Source organism: Triticum dicoccoides, chromosome 2B (assembly GCF_002162155.2).
Source record: "Triticum dicoccoides isolate Atlit2015 ecotype Zavitan chromosome 2B, WEW_v2.0, whole genome shotgun sequence".
NCBI lineage: Eukaryota > Viridiplantae > Streptophyta > Magnoliopsida > Poales > Poaceae > Triticum > Triticum dicoccoides.
Genome location: NC_041383.1, coordinates 630160697 through 630173118, shown reverse-complemented (window position 1 = coordinate 630173118; position 12422 = coordinate 630160697).

The window sequence follows — 12422 nt, the reverse complement described above, 5'->3', positions numbered from 1 at the left end:
CCGACGATTCAAACTTTGGGAACCTTCCAATGAGTAGACCAATTTTCGGATCTGTTGTCTGCGCGAATACGGATCCAACGCGAACTCATGTTTCTTTATGGTCGTGACATTGGACAACCTTTTTAAAGGAATTTTCTTCTGGCATATTGTTCTTCAACACACACCCATAAAATTTTAAGCCTCCTATGAGGTAATCTACGCCATCACGCTGGTGTCAAACCAGTTCGGCAATATTGCTCCACTACTGCCGACCTGCGTTAGACACGTCGTCGCTTTTTGAGCTGAGCTCGACTTCTTCGGATCCTCATCTCGGCGAGCCAAACAAGAGTTTGGAATCACCAAGGATAAAATCATCGCCAACATCGCCGCCCCACGGATTACACGGACAAGGCACACCGGCATCACCGCATGGTCACTTCATCAATATCCCCATTGACCGCATCACAAGTTACGACCTGCATCGGCATGGCCGCACTGTTGCTTTTTCAAGCCGATCTCCATCACGCCGAACTATTCCAACACTTCGGCGGACATGGCAGCTGCAACGTCTCCTTACCGACCTGCTCCGTTACCTTAGCTGGACCGGGGGCTTTGCCTTGGCAAGCCAACCTTTGCCAGCATTGCCATGTTGTCGCTTCATCGCCCATCAGGCAATGGGTGTGCGGATCGAGTCCCAAATTTGGGAGTCACCTTCCTTCGGATGGCTACAACAAACAAACCAGGTGCTATTAATCCTAGTAATTTTTGCTTGTTCGGGTTTATTTTTCCCGAAGAACTATTACGCTGGTTTGTTCCATCATATATACATAGGTCTATCAAATGGTGGCCGCATTAACGACGATAGTGTGCTGGTTCGATCAGTTTCCGTACACAGTTCGGCAAACGCCGCATCCAGAACTCGGACTGCCCTGCAAATTCAGGCTTTGTCACACCTTCACCGCATCACGCCGACGCCCTGCATCGACTTTGGCGCCAGGCCACCTCTCTTTAAATAAATTATTTTGCGTAAATTAGTTACGCAAGGATTTTTATATATTTATATTATTATTGTTGGCTTGCACTATTTTACATGTGTATAATCGACTTTGACTGCGTCACGTGGTCTCTTCGGTTAGCCGATGCCATCGTCCCAATCAGTGTAAATCGGCTCGCGTGATCACCTTGTTGGTCGTGTTGCCATACCGACGTGTTTGGTTGCCTCGGAGACTTTGGCATCGCCGAGAGAACTCTACCTCATCGAGTGTTCGGCGCACAAGCCTTATTTCTTTTATTACTCACTTTGCATAAATTATTTATTATGCAACAATTTCTTTTTTTAATTTATTATTATTACCGCTGTCTCCGGCTTGCACTATTTTTTGTGCACAGGAGAATGATCCGGGTTGGGCGGCGTTGTCACCTTGGCGTACTGACATACCATGTCACCTCGGCTGGACGGGGGGCTTCGCCAACACTTCATTAACCCATGCCGGGGGCTTCGGCGTCACTCTGCCGCCCTGCAGTGGCCATGCTATGTCACCACTTTGGAGTGCCGAGCTCTTCGCTCTGCCACCTTGGGACCGGCTCGGGGGCTGGGACCTTGTCCCGCATCAAGCTCGGACCGCGTCATCAATTCCGAACACATTAACCAGCTAAGTTGCTTTCATGCTCAAAAACTTTCGGTTTTAAATTTTGTTCGGTTCGACCAAGCATTATACTTTTTGGCAAAAGTTGTTTGTGAAAAAACTTCCTTGCCAAAACTTTGCTTGTGGCACACAAATTCAAATACCCCATTTACTTGGGGGCTTCCTTTCTGAAGCCTTTCCTCTTGCAAATGATTATACTTGTACGGCTTCGTTCCTTGTTCGTGTATTATGCCACAATATGCACCATGTTGACTTAAGCGATTTGCAAGATGGGTTGCCTGGCTCCTGTGTTTACCCCTACGTTCCTGATTGTTTGGCTAGGGAGTAAAGGGAGCACCTCTGCGATTGTCACGATCGGTTCATCCGAGCTCGGACCTCAGATTGGGTGAAGCCGAAAGCTAGCGCTCTTATTGTTTTCAGTGATGGTTGGCACACAACAGAACTCATGAGTACAAAAAATCTATTGCACAAGTCTCATAGTAACAATGAGCAACTGAAGAAAGGTATCGGTGGAGGTACTATTTTCTTCGAAGATGCTTCTTACACTTTGTCAGTAATATAGCATAAGTTCCCTAAGCGCGCTTTGTCTGTTACAGCCTTATGGCCTGATTGCCTGGTTATCGGAAACACCATCGATATTCTCGACAGGTGGAGTACATAACACTTTTCGGCCCTTGGCCGAAGAGGGAGAAGCCGACGGTCGGTTAAGACGCATTTAAAGTTCGGGTGAACATGGATATGATATAAGTTCTTCGGTACATACAATCATTATACATAAAATTCTTTTACCCAAGTCACTCGGGGGCTCTTAAATTTATGTGAGCTGTTTTATAATAAGTGTTCTTCTTCTTAGTCGTTGCAAAGTCTTTTTTCTATCACTCCTTTTCTCGACGCGAGTGTGTGGTCAATAGCCGGGGAGCCTAATTTCTCTCTCAAAGCCGCTAAAGTTTGCTAAACTGGCCTAACGAGAAGTACTCCGTCTTCGGGATTGGAGGTTGAAGCCGTAGGCTGACCCGCTTGAAGTCTTGAGAAAGGATGTGTCATGTTAAAGCACGACAGAAGCACAATTTTTTTTCTAAGACCAATTTTCTGATTGGCACCGAACAATTGATCTAGTTCGAACGTTGAGTTTTACTGAAGTTTTTTGGTTTTCCAATCCTATGGCACTTTTCAACTATTTGTGTGTTTTCTGCATAAGTCTCGCAGTGCAATGTCGGACATCTTTAGAGATTCGGCAAAAATTCTCGGATATTGCTATATATGCATCAGTTTCGAATTGTGTCTTCGGTCAATAGTTGGGTTGCCCGGCTCGTGTGTTTGCCTCCTACGTTCCGCTTTGCTCGGCTAGGTGTGCAAAGGGAGAGCCACTGCGATTATGCTTCTAGCTCGCATGGTTAAGCACCTTAGTGGAGAAAGCCAAAAACTGACTGTCACAATAAGCGTAAACTGGTCAGCGGTCCGATGACTGTATTAAATGACGGGCCATTCATAACATTGGCCGAAGTGTTTACGGCTTGACCTCGGTTGTCGCTGAACACTAACCTGGGGGCTACTTGCTGGCCTCCCAACTTTAAGCTCCTATGACTAAGTGAAAGTTATAAAGCCCGCATATCTGATTGCCTCATTTCCGCCAACAGAACCGCCTTCGGGCACCGAGACGTCGGCTAAGGGTTGTTTCGTTATTGCGGAAACACCCTGCATAGCATCTACAAGGGGGTAGAAGTCGACGATGGGCCACTTTCAGATTATAAACGGTCTCAAAGGAAGTGAAAATTTGGGTTCATTTAGACCATAGAGTTTGGAAGCTTTCCCCGAACTAAATCCTCAGTATTTTCCTCCCACATTGATCGGAGCTGAGGTTTCATGATCATGCTTAGCATGACAACCTAAAGAAAGGAACCAATAGCAGGAATATTTTCTTTGGATGATGTTTCTTATGTTAAACAATAATATAACATGTCTCTCTGCGTACCTTTGTTTATAAAACTGTATGGCCGGATTGCCTTGTTTGCCGTAAATCTTTGCCCTCATAAAGGCTTTATAAAGTAGGACAAACACTCCTCGGCTGCTGGCCGAGGAGGTTGAAGCCGATGGTCGGTCAACAAAGTTTTGTACAATGTGGATCCGAGCATTAATGACGTAAAGTACTTGGATACATAGAGTCATTACACATAATTTGTGATTTTACTATGGATATCGATCCTTAATTTGGCCTCCCGTGCCCGCATTAAGGCTCGGGGGCTACTAGGCTTCGGGCTTATTATTTACAAATATTAAAAGGGCACATCGATCCCCTGATCTGGTGTTGCCACCCGACCAGTGTCTCGGGGGCTACTGCATTGCCTATTCAATGCAGAAAATTTCAAGTGCAATACAGTTTCCGAGGAGATTATAATCCTCGGGTTGGTCGGCCGCACCCAACCTGAGTCTCAAGGACTGAGCATGCTGCTTTTTGTGTCCTGAAGTATTCTGCCGAGCTAGGACTTGATCCTCAGGCCGATTTTGCGAATCAACCTGAGTCTCGGGGGTTACTGGGATCAGCGGTATTATGTCATCCTTCAGGTGCATCTCAGGTTTTAGACTGACACACACCTTGAGGGCTACTGGTTATTATACATATTAAAAGCAAATAAATTTGCACGCATTAGAAATAAAAGCCGCAAACAATCAGCCCATGACCGAGGTGCTGAACCACCTCGAAAAGCATTTCAGATATAGCTTGGATGCAAGTGGCTAGCTCCATAGAGGGCATTTCCGGCATTAAGCTTGGCTAAACTCCTGCAAATTTTTTGAACCAAGGTGATCTATGACACCTCGGATACAGTATGGCATTGGAGCTCGGACATAGTCCGGTGTTGGTGCTCAGAAGCGGTCCAGCATTGGTGCTCGGCTGCAAAAGATACCACGAATGCAGTCCGGCGTTGGAGCTCGGATGCAAGAGGACACCGCCGAACGGGAACAACTTCAAACCTAATACGTGGCATAAAAATAACAAGGCATTGATAAAGGCCGAAGACTTCAAGGGCTCCGCGGATACCCGACGTGTGAACTCTTCGGATTCACTCCGGCAATCCTCAAGATCAAAGATGGGAAGATTTGTTGAACTAGTTTTCAAGACCGACGGCCGAAGATGAAGAACAGTTCATAAGAATCGAGGAGTGTCCCCAACTTGAAGACCGGTTCAGGGGGCTACTGATGGTGTCCTGGACTAGGGGGTACTCACCATGTCATCTCCCGATCAGTTGGATTGGGCCGAGGACCCCCATGGCCGTTTACTCATGGGCCAGTTTGGAGAGCCGAACTATACACAAGGCAGATTCCACTACTTGGCGATCAAGACAAGGAATCCTCTCCACCGGCGTATTCGGCTAGGACTCTTGTTATCCTAGGCCTCTGGTACATTATATAAGCCGAGGCTAGGCTAGTCGATATAGATATGGTAGATCATTATAACATTACACATCATATCTCTAGGGTTTAGACCACAACATATGATCTCGAGGTAAATCAACTCTTGTAACCCCTATATTCATTATAGTCAATCAAGCAGCATGTAGGGTATTATCTCTTCAAGAGAGCCCGAAGCTGGGTAAAATCCCATGTTCATGTTACCATCGATCCTAAGACGCACAACTTGGGACCCCCTACCCGAGATCCGCCGGTTTTGACGCCGACACCGATTAATACAATTCTAGCATGAATAATAAACATTTATCATGATATAAGGAAATATAAATAACAACTTTATTATTGCCGCTACGGTATATTTCCTTCAGGGAGGACCTCGGCTTCGAGGTCGACTATGATGCCCCACCGGTAAGTGTTTAACACACACATTCATATTCTTCTTTTCCTGTAAGGTGCGACAGATTTTGATGAACCATCTTGTTTTATATTTGCAGAACTAGGCATCCAAGATGCAGCAGATGCAATGCCCGGCCCCACTATCAGAGGAGGAGAGAACCCCTCTGCTCACGGCGCTCCTACTCGAGAGAAAATAGGATATTTGCCACTTTACCGAAAAAGGATTTCGCCCTGCTTTATATATAAAGCAAATATCATCAAAAACCCGGTACAACCACACACCACCAGAACACACGCACACACACCCAAGGCTGGATACATAGGCGTTGAGCGCAGCAACACTACTCCTAGCACTACCACCGCAAAGAGATGAAGCCGCATATGACGAACCGTGGGCTCCAAGGCGGTGCCTTCAGGAAGGATACGACACCGGTGCGCCACCACCGCCCGATCCGAAGATCAGAGTTTCCCCTGGAGTCGCACGACGGGCAATGAGAGCCGCGACGATGCCTTCAAGAAGGGAACGATCTCGCCTCCGCCGGTCCGTCCGAAGATGGAATGGGTTTTCACCCCGGCCAACACTCACCGCCACCGAACGCCGCACCCCAGCTACCACGCCACCCACACGGCCATGGCCACCGGGCAGCACCAAGCCACGGGCCCTGCCCATGAGCACCGCGCTACCACCACCAGGGCCGCCGCCCTGGCATCCAAGACCTTGACCCCGCATCGCCCGAGACCCGCCGCTACCCCAGCTAAAGAGATGAGCAGAAAGGTCCCACCTTACGCACCCCTGGGCGACCCCCAACGCCAAGACCCAATAGGCCAGCCACCACTGGCTTCCATCGACTCGTCCTACAGCACCGGGTGCAAGACAAGCTTGGTCCTGCATCACCATGCGCGAGACGAGGTCGGTCCTGCTGCACCATGCGCGAGAGCTCGGTCCTGCCACACCGTGCGCGAGACGAGCTCGGTCCTGCTGCAATGGGCGCGAGACGAGTGATGGACCACGCCTGGGAGAAGGCCAGCCCTTCAACGAAAGTAGCTCCCGGATGATGAGGAGAGGGGTCGAAGGTCGAACAAGCCGCCTACGGACAAGCCGACGTCGAAACAAGCCAGCCGCAGCCGACCTGCCAAGCTGTCGTGGATGTTGGAAATATGCCCTAGAGGCAATAATAAAAGCATTATTATCATATTTCCTTGTTCATGATAATTGTCTTTATTCATGCTATAATTGTGTTATCCGGAAATCGTAATACATGTGTGAATGACAGACACCAACATGTCCCTAGTAAGCCTCTAGTTGACTAGCTCGTTGATCAATAGATAGTCATGGTTTCCTGACTATGGACATTGGATGTCATTGATAACGGGATCACATCATTAGGAGAATGATGTGATGGACAAGACCCAATCCTAAACATAGCACAAGATCGTATAGTTCGTTTGCTAGAGTTTTCCAATGTCAAAGTATCTTTTCCTTAGACCATGAGATCGTGTAACTCCCGGATACCGTAGGAGTGCTTTGGGTATACCAAACGTCACAACGTAACTGGGTGACTATAAAGGTAGACTACGGGTATCTCCGAAAGTGTCTGTTGGGTTGACATGGATCAAGACTGGGATTTGTCACTCCGTATGACGGAGAGGTATCACTGGGCCCACTCGGTAATGCATCATCATAATGAGCTCAGAGTGACCAAGTGTCTGGTCACGGGATCATGCATTATGGTACGAGTAAAGTGACTTGCCGGTAACGAGATTGAACGAGGTATTGGGATACCGACGATCGAATCTCGGGCAAGTAACATATCGATTGACAAAGGGAATTGAGTACGGGGTTGATTGAATCCTCGACATCGTGGTTCATCCGATGAGATCATCGTGGAGCATGTGGGAGCCAACATGGGTATCCAGATCCCGCTGTTGGTTATTGACCGGAGAGTCGTCTCGGTCATGTCTGCTTGTCTCCCGAACCCGTAGGGTCTACACACTTAAGGTTCGGTGACGCTAGGGTTATGAAGATATGTATATGCAGAAACCCGAATGTTGTTCAGAGTCCCGGATGAGATCCCGGACGTCACGAGGAGTTCCGGAATGGTCCGGAGGTAAAGAATTATATATAGGAAGTGTTGTTTCGGGCGTCGGGACAAGTTTCGGTGTTATCGGTATTGTACCGGGACCACCGGAGGGGTCCCGGGGGCCCACCGGGTGGGGCCACCTGTCCCGGGGGGCCACATGGGCTGTAGGGGGTGCGCCTTGGCCATCATGGGCCAAGGGCACCAGCCCCTATAGGCCCATGCGCCTAGGGTTTCCACCTAGGAGGAGTCCTAGTGGTGGAAGGCACCCCTAGGTGCCTTGGGGGAGAGGGAAACCTCCCCTTGGCCGCCGCCCCCCCTAGTAGATCTCATCTACTAGGGCCAGCGCCCCCCCCCCATGGCACCCCTATATATAGTGGGGGGAGAGGAGGGAAACACACCAGCCCCTGGCGCCTCCCTCTCTCCCCGTTACGTCTCTCTCTCGTAGTCTCGGCGAAGCCCTGCTTCTGTGACGCCCTGCATCCACCACCACACCGTCGTGCTGCTGGATCTTCATCAACCTCTCCTCCCCCCTTGCTGGATCAAGAAGGAGGAGACGTCTCCCGTCCCGTACGTGTGTTGAACGCGGAGGTGCCGTTCGTTCGGCGCTTGGTCATCGGTGATTTGGATCACGTCGAGTACGACTACATCATCACCGTTCTTTGAACGCTTCCGCTCGCGATCTACAAGGTACGTAGATGCATCCGATGACTCGTTGCTAGATGAACTCCTAGATGGATCTTGGTGAAACGAGTAGGAAAATTTTTGTTTTCTGCAATGTTCCCCAACAGTGGCATCATGAGCTAGGTCTATGCGTAGTTCTTCTTGCGCGAGTAGAACACAATTTGTTGTGGGCATAGATTAGTCAACTTTCTTGCCGTTACTAGTCCTTTCTTGCTTCAGCGGTATTGTGGGATGAAGCGGCCCGGACCAACCTTACACGTACGCTTACGTGAGACCGGTTCCACCGACTAACATGCACTAGTTGCATAAGGTGGCTGGCGGGTGTCTTTCTCTCCTACTTTAGTTGGAGCGGATTCGATGAACAGGGTCCTTATGAAGGGTAAATAGAAGTTGACAAAACACGTTGTGGCTTTAACGTAGGTAAGAATACGTTCTTGCTAGAACCCTAATTCAGCCACGTAAAACTTGCAACAACAATTAGAGGACGTCTAACTTGTTTTTGCAGCAAGTGGTTTGTGATATGATATGGCCAAAGTTGTGATGAATGATGAATGATCTATATGTGATGTATGAGATGTTCATGCTATTGTAATAGGAATCACGACTTGCATGTCGATGAGTATGACAACCGGCAGGAGCCATAGGAGTTGTCTTTATTCTTTTATATGACCTGCGAGTCATTGAGAAACGCCATGTAAATTACTTTACTTTATTGCTAAACGCGTTAGCCATAGTAGTAGAAGTAATAGTTGGTGAGCAACTTCATGGAGACACGATGATGGAGATCATGATGATGGAGATCATGGTGTCAAGCCGGTGACAAGATGATCATGGAGCCCCAAGATGGAGATCAAAGGAGCTATGTGATATTGGCCATATCATGTCACGTTTATTATTTGATTGCATGTGATGTTTATCATGTTTTGCATCTTGTTTACTTAGAACGACGGTAGTAAATAAGATGATCCCTCATACTAATTTCAAGAAGTGTTCCCCCTAACTGTGCACCGTTGCGACAGTTCGCTGTTTCAAAACGCCACGTGATGATCGGGTGTTTTATTCAGACGTTCACATACAACGGGTGTAAGACAGATTTACACATGCAAACACTTAGGTTGACTTGACGAGCCTAGCATGTACAGACATGGCCTCGGAACACAGAAGACCGAAAGGTCGAGCATGAGTCGTATAGAAGATATGATCAACATGAAAATGTTCACCGATGTTGACTAGTCCGTCTCACGTGATGATCGGACACGGTCTAGTTAACTCGGATCATGTAATACTTAGATGACTGGAGGGATGTCTAATCTAAGTGGGAGTTCACTAATAATTTGATTAGTTGAACTTAATTATCATGAACTTAGTCTAAATATTTTACAATATGTCTTGTAGATCAAATGGCCAACGTAGTCCTCAACTTCAACGCGTTCCTAGAGAAAACTAAGCTGAAAGACGATGGCAGCAACTATACGGACTGGGTCCGGAACCTGAGGATCATCCTCATAGCTGCCAAGAAAGATTATGTCCTACAAGCACCGCTGGGTGACGCACTTGTTCTCCCTGCAGAACAAGATGTTATGAACGCTTGGCAGGCACGTTCCGATGACTACTCCCTCGTTCAGTGCGGCATGCTTTACAGCCTAGAGCCGGGGCTCCAAAAGCGTTTTGAGAGACATGGAGCATATGAGATGTTCGAAGAGCTGAAAATGGTTTTCCAAGCTCATGCCCGGGTCGAGAGATATGAAGTCTCCGACAAATTCTTCAGCTGTAAGATGGAGGAAAATAGTTATGTCAGTGAGCACATACTCACTATGTCTGGGTTACATAACCGCTTGACTCAGCTGGGAGTTAATCTCCCGGATGATGCGGTCATTGACAGAATCCTCTAGTCGCTTCCACCAAGCTACAAGAGCTTTGTGATGAACTTCAATATGCAGGGGATGGAAAAGACCATTCCTGAAGTATTTGCTATGCTGAAATCAGCAGAGGTAGAAGTCAGGAAGGAACATCAAGTGTTGATGGTCAATAAAACCACTAAGTTCAAGAAAGGCAAGGGTAAAAAGAACTTCAAGAAGGACGGCAAGGAGGTTGCCGCGCCCGGCAAGCAAGCTGCTGGGAAGAAGCCAAAGAATGGACCCAAGCCCGAGACTGAGTGCTTTTATTGCAAGGGAAGCGGTCACTGGAAGCGGAACTGCCCTAAGTACTTAGCGGACAAGAAGGCCGGCAAAACAAAAGGTATATGTGATATACATGTAATTGATGTGTACCTTACTAGTGCCCGTAGTAGCTCCTGGGTATTTGATACCGGTGCAGTTGCTCACATTTGTAACTCAAAGCAGGGGCTGCGGAATAAGCGGAAACTAGCAAAGGACGAGGTGACGATGCGCGTCGGGAATGGTTCCAAGGTCAATGTGATCGCCGTCGGCACGCTACCTCTGCATCTCCCTTCGGGATTAGTTTTAAACCTTAATAATTGTTATTTAGTGCCAGCTTTGAGCATGAACATTGTATTAGGATCTCGTTTAATTCGAGATGGCTACTCATTTAAATCCGAGAATAATGGTTGTTCTATTTATATGAGAGATAAGTTTTATGCTCATGCTCCTATGGTGAATGGTTTATTCTTTATGAATCTCGAACGTGATGCTACACATGTTCACAATGTGAGTACCAAAAGAAGTAAGGTTGATAATGATAGTCCCACATACTTGTGGCACTGCCGCCTTGGTCACATCGGTGTCAAACGCATGAAGAAGCTCCATGCTGATGGACTTTTAGAGTCTCTTGATTACGAATCATTTGACACGTGCGAACCATGCCTTATGGGAAAAATGACCAAGACTCCGTTCTCAGGAACAATGGAGCGAGCAACCAACTTATTGGAAATCATACATACTGATGTGTGCGGTCCAATGAGTGTTGAGGCTCGCGGTGGCTATCGTTATGTTCTCACCCTCACTGATGATTTAAGTAGGTATGGGTATATCTACTTAATGAAACACAAGTCTGAAACCTTTGAAAAGTTCAAGGAATTTCAGAGTGAGGTTGAAAATCAACGTGACAGGAAAATCAAGTTTCTACGATCAGATCGTGGAGGAGAATACTTGAGTCATGAGTTTGGCACACACTTAAGAAAATGTGGAATAGTTTCACAACTCACGCCGCCTGGAACACCTCAGCGTAATGGTGTGTCCGAACGTCGTAATCGCACTCTATTAGATATGGTGCGATCTATGATGTCTCTTACCGATTTACCGCTATCTTTTTGGGGCTATGCTTTAGAGACTGCCGCATTCACTTTAAATAGGGCTCCGTCAAAATCCGTTGAGACGACACCGTATGAATTATGGTTTGGGAAGAAACCTAAGCTGTCGTTTCTAAAAGTTTGGGGATGCGATGCTTATGTCAGGAAACTTCAACCTGAAAAGCTCGAGCCCAAATCGGAAAAATGCGTCTTCATAGGGTACCCAAAGGAAACTATTGGGTACACCCTCTACCTTAGATCCTAAGGCAAGATCTTTGTTGCCAAGAATGGGTCCTTTCTAGAGAAAGAGTTTCTCTCGAAAGAAGTAAGTGGGAGGAAAGTAGAGCTTGATGAAGTATTACCTCTTGAACCGGAAAATGGCGCAGCTCAAGAAAATGTTCCTGAGGTGCCTGCACCGACTAGAGAGGAAGTTAATGATGATGATCAAGATACTTCTGATCAAGCTCCTACTGAAATTCGAAGGTCCACAAGGACACGTTCCGCACCAGAGTGGTACGGCAACCCTGTCTTGGAAATCATGTTGTTAGACAACGATGAACCTTCGAACTATGAAGAAGCGATGGCGGGCCCGGATTCCAACAAATGGCTAGAAGCCATGAAATCCGAGATAGGATCCATGTATGAAAACGAAGTATGGACTTTGACTGACTTGCCCGTTGAACGGCGAGCCATAGAAAATAAATGGATCTTTAAGAGGAAGACAGACGCGGATGGTAATGTGACCATCTATAAAGCTCGGCTTGTCGCTAAGGGTTATCGACAAGTTCAAGGGGTTGACTACGATGAGACTTTCTCACCGGTAGCGAAGCTGAAGTCCGTCCGAATCATGTTAGCAATTGCCGCATTCTACGATTATGAAATATGGCAAATGGACGTCAAAACGGCATTCCTTAATGGTTTCCTTAAGGAAGAATTGTATATGATGCAGCCGGAAGGTTTCGTCGATCCTAAGAATGCTGACAA